This window comes from Mastomys coucha, unplaced genomic scaffold (assembly GCF_008632895.1).
Source record: "Mastomys coucha isolate ucsf_1 unplaced genomic scaffold, UCSF_Mcou_1 pScaffold8, whole genome shotgun sequence".
NCBI lineage: Eukaryota > Metazoa > Chordata > Mammalia > Rodentia > Muridae > Mastomys > Mastomys coucha.
In genome coordinates, this window is record NW_022196914.1 from 70,206,031 (window position 1) to 70,219,879 (window position 13,849).

General features: G+C 39.7%; 1 protein-coding gene and 1 long non-coding RNA gene across 10 annotated transcripts in view; one reads left to right on the forward strand and one right to left on the reverse strand.

The window, feature by feature from the left end:
- The window catches only part of Pde4d (phosphodiesterase 4D), a 1,511,116-nt gene that overhangs the window by 1,356,704 nt on the left and 140,563 nt on the right, over positions 1–13,849 (forward strand). The gene's annotated exons all lie outside the window — the stretch shown is intronic.
- LOC116083188 overlaps positions 7,629–13,849 on the reverse strand; it is an 88,291-nt gene continuing 82,070 nt past the window's right edge. Inside the window, exon 3 of the long non-coding RNA XR_004115633.1 lies at positions 7,629–7,851. This is a non-coding gene — a long non-coding RNA (uncharacterized LOC116083188). The remainder of the gene's footprint in view (positions 7,852–13,849) is intronic.

Here is a 13,849-nt window from a genome sequence, read left to right on the forward strand (position 1 = left end):
TATATATATATATATATATATACACATATATATATGGGTTAATACATTTCAAAATATCCAGTGATATATATCACTAGACTGGCTTATACACTGTGACCCAGGAACTCTATTAGATGTCTCCTGATGCAAAAGGCTGAGAATCTGGTAGCTGCTCAGTTTGTAAGGCTGGGTGTCTCAGCAGTTCCAATTTGGCACTAGAGTCCTGAAGGGTTCCTGAAAAGCTACTGATCTAATACAGCTGAGGGGATGCATCAGTAATACGATAGATGAACTTGCCAGCAAGAGTGAGGGCCATCAGGCAAAAAGCAGTTTCCTTCTTCCATGTCCTTTTGTGCAGCTGCCACAAGGAGTGGCCCAGATTTAGGGCAGGTCTTCTACCTTGAAATATTGTGACTTAGAAAATCCCTCAGAGTATTACCAGCTGTTTGAGTTTCAATTGACTGATCACAAATGTCGGTCAGATTGGATTCCTGAATCTATCACATTGTGGGTCCAGGATTTCAATCCCAACAGGTACATTTCAGGTCCTGTTACCTGAATAACATGGGACTGTGTCTTTTGAATAACCTCAGCTCTGTTTCCTGTGCTCTCTGTGTCCTGTTTTGTTTTTCCTTTAATTCTTTTTTTCTCACCTCTCCAGTTCTTCCTCTACACTCTTCATCATCCCTTTATTCTTTAATTTTATTCTTTTATTGCCTCACCTTTTTGCCATGCTATTCATCCTCAGTCCTCTAATTGATCCCATTGAAATAGATTGGATATTCAACCTCCTCCAGAGAACCTACCTATGTTTAAGACCATTGTTCCTTCTTGCTGGTGGTACTTTTGGGAAATGGTGAACATTTAGGACTTAGGGGGAGGCTGTGGAAGGTCTTTGAAGAATTGGGGGCATATCCTGAAAGGTACCACAGAGCTCCAGCCTCTTCTCTTTCCTTCCACATCTTTCATGGTCCTGATGTGAATGGTTTTGCATACATTCCTACCATGGTTTTCTGCCTGTTCAAGCCCAAAGCATCATGGTCAATGGGTCACAGTTAAAAAACATCATTCATTCTGCTCTCAGCTCTTCTCATCTCACTACAGCTTCTCCCAGGTCCAGCCTCTGACTCACACATCAATCTTCATCTATACTACTTAGCATCTCCTTACCTTAGTTAGAAATGGTCATCTTCATCACCAGAGAGGCCAAGTATAAATGAGAATAGACTGGGTCATTCTGCTCCCATACAGAAAACACTGTAACTATAAAAATGGATTTGATTCCCGACAAAGAGCACACTAATTAGACTATTGTTGAGCTTCAGATGGTCTCCAGTGAAAGACATCTCTCTCTGTCTCTCTGTCTCTTTCTCTGTCTCTCTGTCTCTCTCTGTCTCTCTCTGTCTCTCTCTGTCTCTCTCTCTCTCTCTCTCTCTCTCTCTCTCTCTCTCCTACCAGTAAGTAAGCTCTAGATAGCAGATAAAAGCCAAATGCAGGTCTGTGAGAGCTAAACCAAACACAATTCTGATGTACAATTCATTTGTAGTAAATGTGATAGAGTACCCATGAGGTAGTACTTTGAGCAAAGTCACATTTAGCTCAAGTGACCATAGTTTGAACTGGCCAGTTTAAGACAACATAGTACCATCTCCCTGAATCAAATCTGCACCATGGCTTCTCCTGGAAATACCCAAAGAGCTCCAAAGACAAATTCCAGATTCTCAAGCTACTGGCAACAAATAAACATCTTTCCCTTGTGAGATAAATCACAGAACTCCCTCATTGGCACATGGTAGCATCCTAACTGGATCAGCCCCGTTACCAAAAATAACTAAAGCAAAAATAATACTGTTTTTCATGGATGCTGGTGGGCCAAGCTGTAAAGTTTTACAGGATCCTCAGAACTCAAGAGACATGAAACTTTATCATGTGCTTACAAAGAAGCCAGCATCAATTTCAGACCTCCATCTTCTTCTTGTTTGCATAAATGAACACTTTCCTTTCTCTGGAAACAGGTCCCATGCCTATGCCACTTGTTCTACCTGATCTAGTTGGTTCATGGCTTGCTAAAACTTCTCTAACCAAATTTTACTTCAAGGTATCTGTAATATGGTGATGGTGATAATGATGATGATGATGATTTTGTGATTCTTGACACTAATTACTTTCATTATGATTTCCCATTTACAATTTCACTTAAACCCTATACACTCATAAGTGTAATTAGGTAACTATCCATTACTGTGATATGATGCAGGTTCATTGACTACCCACGAGCCCACAAACTGCCTGCTTTGGGGTTGGATATTCATACCTTGTCTACTTAATAGCCATAAAATATTTTTTTGAAACAAATAAAATTCTTGAGAGTTCCTCATGTATCAGGCCCTTCACAAAGTTCTTGGGATCCAATAGTGACCCCAAGCAAGCACTGTCCCTGTCCTTAGTCCTCATGACTATGAATAGGTCAAGGGAAAGTTATATGAATAAAGTAGTAATAGTACTGAATATAATATTCCCAACCAAAATATGTCCTATTAGGAGGAACTTATGATTGACCAGGAAAAAAACTCAGTATTCCCATGTTCCAGAAATCTCTTGGAAAAATATGTACTTATGCATAGCACAATGGAGATTCTCAAAAAATTCCAGAAGCATATTGAAATACACATACACACACACATATGTATGAAATATGTATGTATGTGTGCTCTTGTGTGTGTATTATCTTAGTCTGAAGACTTTGCCCAGATAGCAATAAATACACACTGATTTAAAATTAAATCTCTATTGTGCATCTATTGCTCACTTGCAAAGATCAGCAATATGCTACTGCAACTTCGCCAAGTTACTCCAAGTTGCAGTCTCTCTTAGTTCCAAATCTGTTATTAAAAAAAAAAAAAAAGACTCGGATGGAAGGTGAAGGCCAGTGTTTACTCCCATGTTTCAACTAACCTGTGTGACCACAGGGAACCAGCCCTAGGAACCAACATGCAGATCCTAAGGACTATCTTTTCAAACTCTGAAATTTTCCTAAACCCCAGTCCAGTGTTGGTCAAATGCTTTACAACCTCTATTTGTCCCTAGGCAGTTGCTTGCGCCTGGAATTCCTGCACCAAGGTTCCCTTGTGGTATTTTTAATAGTGTTGTTTGATGCTGTAGCCAGCTTTTCTGTGGTTTGAGAGTTAAATGAAATACAGTGATGTGGTGTGCTGTAATAGCTCTTGGAGGAATGTTAAGACAAATTAAAGTCCAAGTGAGATAGCACCTGAAGGAACCTGGTCCTTAAAAAAAAAAAAAAAAAGATCCTAACATCATAGACGCAAGCTTAGGAGTTCTGAAGAAGCCTTTAATTGAAATTATCTTCCTATTGATCAAACTGATGTTTGCATTTGGCTTCTTTGCTCAAGGACAGAGTTCACTGTTCTTGCCCAGCTGGGTCTTCCCTGCTTACTTTTCTGCCTTATACACCTGGGGATCCATATCAGTGTAAGAGAAAATAATACAAAGGGGGTTGCATAATTACCATCTTGGCTTAAAGCATCCACTGTGCCAGATTAATGATTGCTAAGGTTAAGCAATTACTACCACATTTATCAAACAGGTCTGATGTCAGTTGGTCACATTCTCACACTCAGGTCCAAACTGAGCACAAGCACAGCAGGATTTCATCGCTGAGCCATGGTCAGCTTTTCCTTTGAGCAGTGGTTACAGATCTATGGAAATGTGATTGGAACCACATAGAGTGGTTTTAGGGAAATGAAAATATTTTTCTGCCATTTAATATAAAACCAGTTCTTCAAAATATTCATGTGTATAGCTGGGTGTGGTGGTGCATGTCTGGAACTACAGCACTCTGAGGGGTGAAGCACAGAGATCAAGAGTTCAAGGTTGGCCAAAGCTTTGTAGTGGGATACTGTCTCAAAAATTAAAGTTTGGGATGTAGCTCAGTGTAAGAGCACTTGCCTAGCCTTTGTAAGGCCCTGGAACTAACCCCCAGCTTTAAAAGCATATATAAATACACACACACACACACACACACATGTATGGGTATATGTGTATATGCATATAATATGTATGTTTACATACATACATATGTACATATATACATATATTTGTATTTGGACAATAACTTTCAAAGCCTTCAGACTAAAATAATATACATACACATACCCAAACATATTCATATATATGTGTATATGTGTGTGCATGCATATTCCAACATGCTTTTGGAATTTTCTCAGAATCTCCATTATGCTATGCATAAGTATGTATTTTTCCAAGAGATTTCTGGAACATGGAATACTGAGCTTTTTCCTGGTCATTTATAAGTTCCTCCTAATAGGACATATTTTGGCTGGCATACTACCATTACTACTTTACTCATATATGTTTCTGTGGACTTTTTCCTAATCATGGGGGACTAAGGACAGGAATAGTGCTTGCTTGGGATCACCATTGGATCCCAAGAACTTTGTGCAGTTAAGTAGACCAGGTGTGAATATCTAACCCCAAAGCAGACAATTTGTAGGCTCATGGGTGGGATTTGGGCAGGGAGCTGGTTGAGGATAAGAAAAGAAAGACTTCAGGCTTGAGTAGCAATTCATTCCTGTACTGAAAAAAAAAATCAAATGAGGCAAGTGGACACTGAGTTTAAGATAAAAACACAAAAAACCTCATCATACATATATACATGTACATATATGTGTACATATACATATATGCAAACCAAATACATATGTGTATAGGCATATATGCATATAATATGCACATATGCAAACCAAATATGTACATGTATGGCTATAAATGTGTATGCATGTGATATGCACATATATACATACACATATATACATACACATATACCCATACATGTGTATCTGGTTTGCATATATGTATATGTACATATATAACCATACATATATGTATTTGGTTTACTAAATGGTATTTTTCCCAATATACTTTTATCTTCATAATAGGTGTATGGAATAAACTGTTATTTATGAAGTTCCTCTGGAGCTGAGGGGTTTGCAGCCCCTTAGGATGAACAACAATATGAACTAAGTAGTACCCTCAGAGCTCCCAGGGTCTCGACCACCAACCAAGGGCTGCACATGGAGGGGTCTGATTGTTCTGGAAGCATGTGTATGGTAGAGGATTGCAATTTGATCATCAATAGGAGGATAGGACCTCGGCCCTGTGAAGGTTCTGTGCCCCAGTGTAGGGGAATGCCAGGGCCAATAAGTGGGAGAGAGTGGGGTGGCAGGCATGGGGAGGGGGTAGGCAACAGGGGTTTGTTTTTGTTGTTTTTGGTTGTTTCTTTGTTTTTTGGAGGGGAAACTGGGAATGAAGAAATTTACATGTAAATAAATAAAATTAAAAAAAAAAGTCCCCACTGATAAAAGGTTTATTTTAGGAGGAACACGATATTTGTAAAACATACTCAATAACCAGTTACCACATTAACGAATAACTTGTCATAGGGACTTCCCATGCTGGGTTGTAGGCAATGCTTTCTATCTGTTGTACTGTTGCACTTTCTCCCACTGTGTGACGGAAGGTTCTACTGTCTGTAATAGGAATTGGAGCAGTAAAGCTTAGGGAAGACAAACAAGAAAGTGAGGGCTGAGGTGGAGTTTCAGGAGTTCTAGTCAAAATGTTCAGAGTCAAAAAGCTCAGAGAGGAGACCTATATGTATATGTCTTTTCTACGTAAGTATAATTTTTCTCCTCTATTTCAAGTAAAACAGGGTCACCAAAATCCCATCAAGGCAAACGCCAGTGATTTGAGGATTTGGGAGGGAGGGTCACAAAGTAAAGACTTCAGGCTTGCACATCAACTCGTTCTTCTAATGAAAAAAAAATCACTCAGCTAGAAATGAAGCAAGCGACTGGTTCAGGATAAAAATGATAGACACCATGCTGGTCAGTGTGGGAGATTAAGCTACCCAGCTGGTAGAGCTTTATCTTAACAAAAGCGAATCAGTTCTCATAAATCTCTGGAATTATTACAAACAAACATTTTAGCAAATGAACTTATATTTTTAACAGTTGTTAGAGTTGAGATGCCTGAGGTTAGATGCCTGTTACCAAGCCTCAATCCCAGAACCCACATGGTACAAGGAGAGAACCAACTCAGGAAAGTTGTCCTCTGACCTCTCTGTCTCCTCTGTGTATGTCTCTGTTTCTGTCCCTCTGTCTCTCTTTCTGTACGTGTGTCTATGGGAAAATCTGTATCTCTCTCTGTCTCTCTGTGCATGTCTCTCTCTCTGTGCATGTCTCTCACACACACACACATGATAAATAAGTAAATAAATAGAAACAAGATATACAACTACTATATATTTGTATATCTAGCTTAGAGTTCTGGAGGCTAATCAGGCCCCTAAGAAACTCTACGTGCCATTTTCAGAGACAGACAAGATGAAGGGTAGAAATTTAAATGGTGTCAAACTTATTTTCAGGGTCAAATTCAAGGTGAGCTTGTCAGTCACACCACATTTCCAGGTCGGTCAATTCAGTCACTCCCATTGCCAACTCAGAAAGAGTTCAAGGTGCTCCGGCATGGCCTCTTATTGGTGTGTCTCAGCCAGATCCATTTTAGAGATAATTGATGCCTTAGACATAAAATTTGTTTGACACTCTGCTTTATCTTATTTTGTTTGGTCTCCTCTGGCTCAAGTAAAAAATTCAGATATATATTATATATATATAAAGTATTGCTTTATATATATAATTTTGTATATCACATGTGTATGTGTGTGGACATTGGTATGTACAGGCAGAGCTCTCCCCTATGAATTGCCCATGTGGAGACCAGAGTTCAGTTTCTAATATCTTCCTTTATTGCTATCCATCTGACTTTTTGGGACAGGGTTTCTTTTTTTTTCTTTAGATATTTCCTTTATTTACATGTCATATGATATCTCCTTTCCCAGTTTCCCCTCCCAAAAACTAAAATTAAATAAAATTAAAATTAAAAATTAAAAAAAAAACAAAAAAAACAAAAAATGAAAACAAACAAACAAACAAAAACCCTGTTCCCTCCCCGCCTCCCCCTGCTCACCAACCCACCCTCTCCACCCTCTCCTACTTCCTGGCCCTGACATTCCCCTACACTGGGGCATAGAATCTTCACAGGACCAAAGGCCTCTCCTCCCATTGATGACTGACTAGGCCATCCTCTGCTACATATACTGCTGGAGCCATGAGTCCCACCATGTGTACTCTTTGGTTGGTGGTTTAGTCCCTGGGAGCTCTGAGGGTACTAGTTAGTTCATATTGTTGTTCATCCTAAGGGGCTGCAAACCCTTCAGCTCCTTGGGTCTGGGGACCCTGTGCTCAGTCCAATGGATGGCTGGGAGCCTCTACTTCTGTATTAGTCAGGTTCTGTCAGAGACTCTCAGGAGACAGCTATATCAGGCTCTGAGACAGGGTTTCTTACTGACATGAGAGCACAGAGGTTTGGAACATCTTCCAAAACTTTCTTAAAGTATTTATTTTCAACTTTTCAGTTTATTTTTTTATATTTCAAATGCATTTTTGTCCTCTACAATAAAAGGGGGGAGAGTAGAGAGAACATCTGTTGTAAGGAGTATGTACTGCAGAAGCTGCAGACACTTTTTCTTAACATTTGTTATATAGGTCACCAATCTGAAAGACATCTGAGGGGAGCCTAAATCTAGGTGGAATACATGCTTTTCAGTATGTCTGCTTATTTAACTAAGGTAAATTTTTAACTCTGAAAATCAAGCACAGGGCAATGTATTGTCGGCTGCGACTCTGTGGGAAGCCTCACCCAATTATATGATCTGTCTCGCTCCTCTACTTCTCTCCTCTCCGCAGCGTGAGAGCAAGGAGAAATTTCAAATCCAATCTGAAAATAAAAGTATGGAAACCTTTGGAATGATTTACAACAGACTAAGTGATTTGGTGTGGAAGACAGTGAGTCAGGCCTTCGTACACTTCAAGGAAATGGCTTGTTTACGGACTTAAAGAATTGGCTCTCTTCAGCACCCTTAGAAGAGCCATGTTCCATTCTAGGAGGCCTGGAGTAATTATCACCCATACCTAAAGCTTTTCTGTGATTGAAAACTTTAAAACAGATAATGGACTTTCAAGTTTCCAACTTTAAATCATGTCCCAGAGAGAATCAGTTGATAGTAACTTCTTGAGTATTGCATAAATATATTTTATGCATGTAGGGACAAAGTACATCTTTTGTGTTTAATCTAAATATTATGAAGGTAATATTTTGTAATATATTTGTTGGAAAAAACAAAGAAGTTACTTTCAGTTGTGCTTATTTATTCCAGTTTAACAAAAATAAGAACTGGAGTCAAGAATTTGTTAAATTTATTTTTTAAACCCATATATTATATTTTTGTTAACTATTTGTAAAAGTACTTGTGTCTATTACACATTATGTTGATTTTCAAAACATAGAATTATGCCTATGAAAATAATCTGCTTTCATCTGGGGCTTGATGATATGAGATACAGGATATCTGTAATGGCAATGAGATATAGTCAAGGGTACCCTTCACATCTCTGGGATAGTTTCTTTGTTGTTGTTGCTTGCTTGTTTGTGTTTTGTTTTGTTTTGTTTTTGTGCTTAATTCATTGGATTCCTTTTGTTGTTGATTTGAGACAGGGTTTCTCTGTGTAGTCCTGGCTGTCCTGGAGCTCACTCTGTAGACCAGGCTGGCCTCGAACTCAGAAATCTGCTTGCTTCTGCCTCCCAAGTGCTGGGATTAAAGGCATGTGCCACCACTTCCTGGCCATTGGATTTCTTATATATCCAGAAAGGATTTATATAGCCAACCTGTTCTATATAGGGGGCCCTTTCTCAAGCACACACACACACACACACACACACACACACACACACACACACAAAACCACCACCATCAACAAAAATCCTTACCATCTCTTTAAGAGACCAAAGGTATCCATAAAGCAACAAGAAGTGAAAGTAATTCTGAGTAAGGGTGCTTTAAATTGTTAAAGGAGGGCCTCTAAGAAGGAAACTCAGAGATTTTGGTTGAACATGTCAGCTATTTAAGACATAAGCCCAGGATGGTCATCTTAACCAGGTTGGTATTATGTCTTTCTATAAAGTACAGGTAATTTGTAAGTGATTTTTGCTATATACTCAGTTTTATTCCCCATACATTTATTCTCAAGCTGCTAAAAAATTAAGCTATTAGTGAACCCAAACTATGTAAAGTTGCATGGTACCTCCATATACACCCTGTGTACTTTGTCAGCTCTCAACAGCTCATGCTTGGCATATACAAACCCCTCTTCTATGCAACCTGCCAACTCTGAAGCTAACTTAAACACATGAAATATAAAGATTAAATTTCAAGAACACCACTTTCTTGTTTTCTTTCTTATTATACAATCTACAGAGTAGCACTCGTTGCTATGTTTTCTATGCTTTCTAGAGTCATTGATACCCATTACTTGATATCTTATTTTATCTCCTCTGAACATACCATTTGTAGCCTTAAAAGATGTATGGACAAGTCCCCTGAGATCAAATAATAGTCCGGGAGGGCTGGGAAGGTTCTGACTGCTAAGCAAAGCAGGATCCCCTTTGGAGTCAAGGAAAGTGACCTGGGAGCTTGTCTCAGTTCTCAAGGAAGTTGGTGACCAGGCTTCTGTCTCCTGACCCACATCACACTTGCTTTTCAACACACAGGTTGCCTTAGTTAAGGTAAAAGAATAAAATATATTTCTGATTTACAGTAGAAAACTAAACTAATAAAGACAGGAATGTGTTCTGTGATTTGACCAGTTTAAGTATATCTTCAACTAGCTTGCAAATAAATGAGACTGAGACTATGGTTATTTTACTTGACTTTGACAATTACTGGGGGATAACCCCTAATCTACTCTTCAAACTCCTGGCTTGGCTACTTCTTCAGTGTTGTACCCCAGATACTTGCTGTTTCTCCTGGCCACGTGGTCATCATCTGTCTCCCCTCATGACTTCCTCTCTCCCCTGTTCTCTTTCCTCCCTTTCCCTCACTCTCCCCCAACCAGGTTGCTCCAAACCCACCTACCTCTAATCCCTCCAGGAATTGACTGTAGCCAATTTTATTTTACCAGTAGATTTAAACCAAGGAACAAGGTTTGCACATCAAAGGCCTGTAAACAGGAGACGTCTAGACCTTTTGGTATAGAATTTAGCACAATACATAGCAACAGAACGAATCTCAACAGTGTTCTCTTTTATAAGCCATAGAGAAAGTCCCTAGGATAGTCCCCTGACCTGCGTTGTTGATCTTTAAAGCATCCAAAAGTGGATGAAGTGAAGACATGATTGTGAAGTTTAACTGCCTTTGCCACGTTGTACTTTGATATCACAAAGTCTGCAAATCAAGACAAGCAGGGACCAGGTACCACCCCAGTGGGGTCACCGCCTTGGATTCCATAGCAGGCCAGAGTCTGACAATTCATTATTGGTCCCAAGACCTAGGTCTAGAAGCCTAGAAACGAGTCAGCTGGGACCACAAATATGTTTTTACCAAATGTGATTTGAATGAGATACAAACAACCCTGGAAGCACACGAATTAAATTATTGTATCTGCTGAATTAGCAAGGGTATCGGGATGTTCTTTGCTTTATCACTTTGCAATGATGTGAGCAGTTGAAGATATTAGGTTGCCCAGCACTATGCTAATTGAAGTATTTACTTAGTGCTTGCTAGGACCTAAGCATGGTCTAAACTTTCATACATGTGTATTGTGACTTAATCTTTATAATCAAGCTTGGGGATCATATTGGCCCTGTTTTAACAGGAAGGCATGTAGTTTACCTTAATTAGCTCACCCAAAGATGTACACAGTAAAGGATGCAGCTGGAGTCCAGGCTGGGTCAGACTGGCTTTGCTAAACACTACATCCCTATGCTTAATCCATTTCTCTGCCCGTCTTGCACATCCACTTGATCCTTAAGTTCATTTATTTATGGTGACATTTCTTTTTAGTTACATTGAAATTAGACTCATACTGTAAAAGCCAGCCACAGTGACTGGAGCTTGTATGTGAATGTAGGTGAAGTGTAACTAACTCAGCATTCATGAGGGTACTGAAGAGAGGGAACTAAAGGAAACATAGGAAAAGGGTGCTAGTCAAGGGAGATGGAAAGAAAGAAGAAAGTAACTTTGTACCTGCTACTGTGAATATAAGCGTGACACATTGTTCAATGCCTTGTATATTCCCTTCCAGGCTCCCAACAGCTCAGTGCTTCTGTTGTGACTATTTATTATTTCTCATTTTGGTGAGGAAAAAGAAATCCACCTGGTTCCCCCAAGAATTTCAGGGAAAAGTTCTGAGAGCTTCAGGTTGAGCTCATTCTACACAAGATGTCTCCATTGTAGTGATTCCTGTAAAGTCACTGCTGTAATTTTCCTTATCTCTTATCTCTTTCTCTTTCCTTGTCAGTGTAATTTCATTTATTCATTCACTTACCTGGATCCTTGGCTCTACAGAGACAACAGATTGCGCCTTAGTTGTAATAGAATGTCTCCAGTCTAGGGGATAGGTGAGTTAGGGGACAAGAGACAGACACTAACCACATGGTATGGTTTAGCAAAGGAGCCTCTGGAGACAGAAGCAACTTCAGGCCCCATCACCTTTCAAGACTCTTGGGTAATACAGTGAGTTAGATGCTCTAAAAAGACAATCCCACGAGTGGCACACAGACCTGGCTTAAAATATATAGTGTCTATGGCTGTCAAAACCATCTCTTCTGCACACCATCCATCACCCCAGGATGGACTACCATATGGGATTTTCAACAACCTATATTACAGAAGATACATTCCTTAAAAACCAGGTTCAAGTCAGTATTAGTCTCAGCAAAACTGCTTTTAGGGAAGGAATGACAAACTAGACACACCCTAGTCTATATTGGCACCCCAACCCACCCCATCTCGTCCCACCCACCTGTGCCCCTTAACCAGGAAAAGCCCCTCAGGAACTTTCTTACAGTCTACAAAGCACTAAGAAGAGCCCTGTATTTGTCTACAAACTTAAGTTTGTACATAAAAAGACTATGTAAACTTAGGAAAAAAACTAATTTATCTGGGCCTGATTATTAAAACATGATGTTCTCAATGCATTTGAAGATAGCTTACTGATGAACAGCCTGAGAATTAACAATGAATTTGAACAAGAAGGTTGAGTGTAGGAAAAGCGCTGAAAGATCTGACAGTAGCATAGATAAGTCTCTGAAAGGTATTTGTTTCGTAGACAAATGCACACCTAGTTGTAAAGCTTCATATAACACATATGAATGTTTTCTTAGGAGTTTAAACCTGGGGATTAAGGTCAGTTGGTAGAACGTGTGCTTGATCTCCAGTACCATATAAACTCCACACAGTGACACACACTGTAATCCAGCACTGTGGAGGTAGAAGGATCACAAGTTCAATACCATCCTCCACTACCTAGTGTTTGCCATAGTTCAGCCAGTGATACAGACTAGAACAAGCACCAAATGCGCTGTCTTTTAGTCTGCCAGCTACATTTTCTTCTCATCTATAAATACTGAAACTGTTGTCTCTTTCCTCTTACTACTTAAGTTTATAGTTTATTACACTTCTCTTTGCCTTCTAAAAACAAATGCGCCTTAATTTTATAAGTGGTGCATGCATGCATATATATAGTGCTGTCGATAGGATACTCTCCTGTGGCTAGCCAGACTTTTGCAACTTCAAAGAATAGTTCCACGACCCAGGGTGAAATGTGTGTTAACCTTTTCTAACAACCACAGCAGTCAGGAATGTCACGTTTCTTCCAGTTCCCGTCCCGGTATCTTTATGATAGCAGAGTTTGCTTGAGATCTCAGAACCTTGACCTTCTGATGCAAGCGTAAAGACCTACCAGGATACAGATGCCTCATTACTCTGATGAAAGAGTAAGACGAAAAATTTTCTTTGAAACATTCCCCGCACCCCCCTAATTTTCTCAAAACCCTATTCTCTACTCTTTTTTTTTTTTTTGCTAGTTTGCAACAAATTTAACCCTGTCTTAAGAACCCAGAGTATCACATGCCTTTGTGCCAAAAGAACTTGACAAGGAATATGTTTCCCACCTCAAGAAGGAAGGGATTACAGTGACCATCATACTTCCAGTCAGAAAAGCAAATGCAGTTTAACTTCTCTATCTGAATATATATACAAGCCTACCCACCCTCTTTCCAGAGTTTTTTAATGAGATCCAATTTGCAGGACATGACTTGACTGAAATTTATAGACACATGGAGATTCAAAACTCAGGAGAGCTCTTAGCCCAGGCATCAGTTTAAGCTCTTAAAGCAAGAGGTTCCTCTGACGGAGGTGCAGCCCTCAGTAGCAATTAGAGCAGTACAAGTTAAAACTACTTCATCTGCTGTGGCATCTGCAGTTTTTGCCCTTGTGGAAGAGCTGTGCCCTCCTCACTAGCCTGGTATACACATGAGGTATCTACAGCCACTTTCTTCCCATTTCTCTTTATTTTACGTTCATGCCCCTTCTCCAATCCTTTGAACTTCCATCTGTTTCTGGGATCTGTCTCCTGCACTTACCTTTCAGAGGTGTGTGTGTGTGTGTGTGTGTGTGTGTGTGTGTGTGTGTGTGTGTGTTGGAGGTGTCTTTGTGGATGTGTCTGTTTGTAGGAAGTGTATGTGTATGTGTCTGTGTGTTTATCTATATGTCTGTCTCTATGTGCGTGTGCACACATGCTTAAACATAAGGGGAAATGTGGCAGCATCAAGAACTAAGCAAACTAGACAACTCGTAGATGCCAGCAGACACTGAAGTTACAGTGTGTATGTGGGAAACCCCAGTTCTCCCTATTAGACATGACTTCTAGAGAGAGTC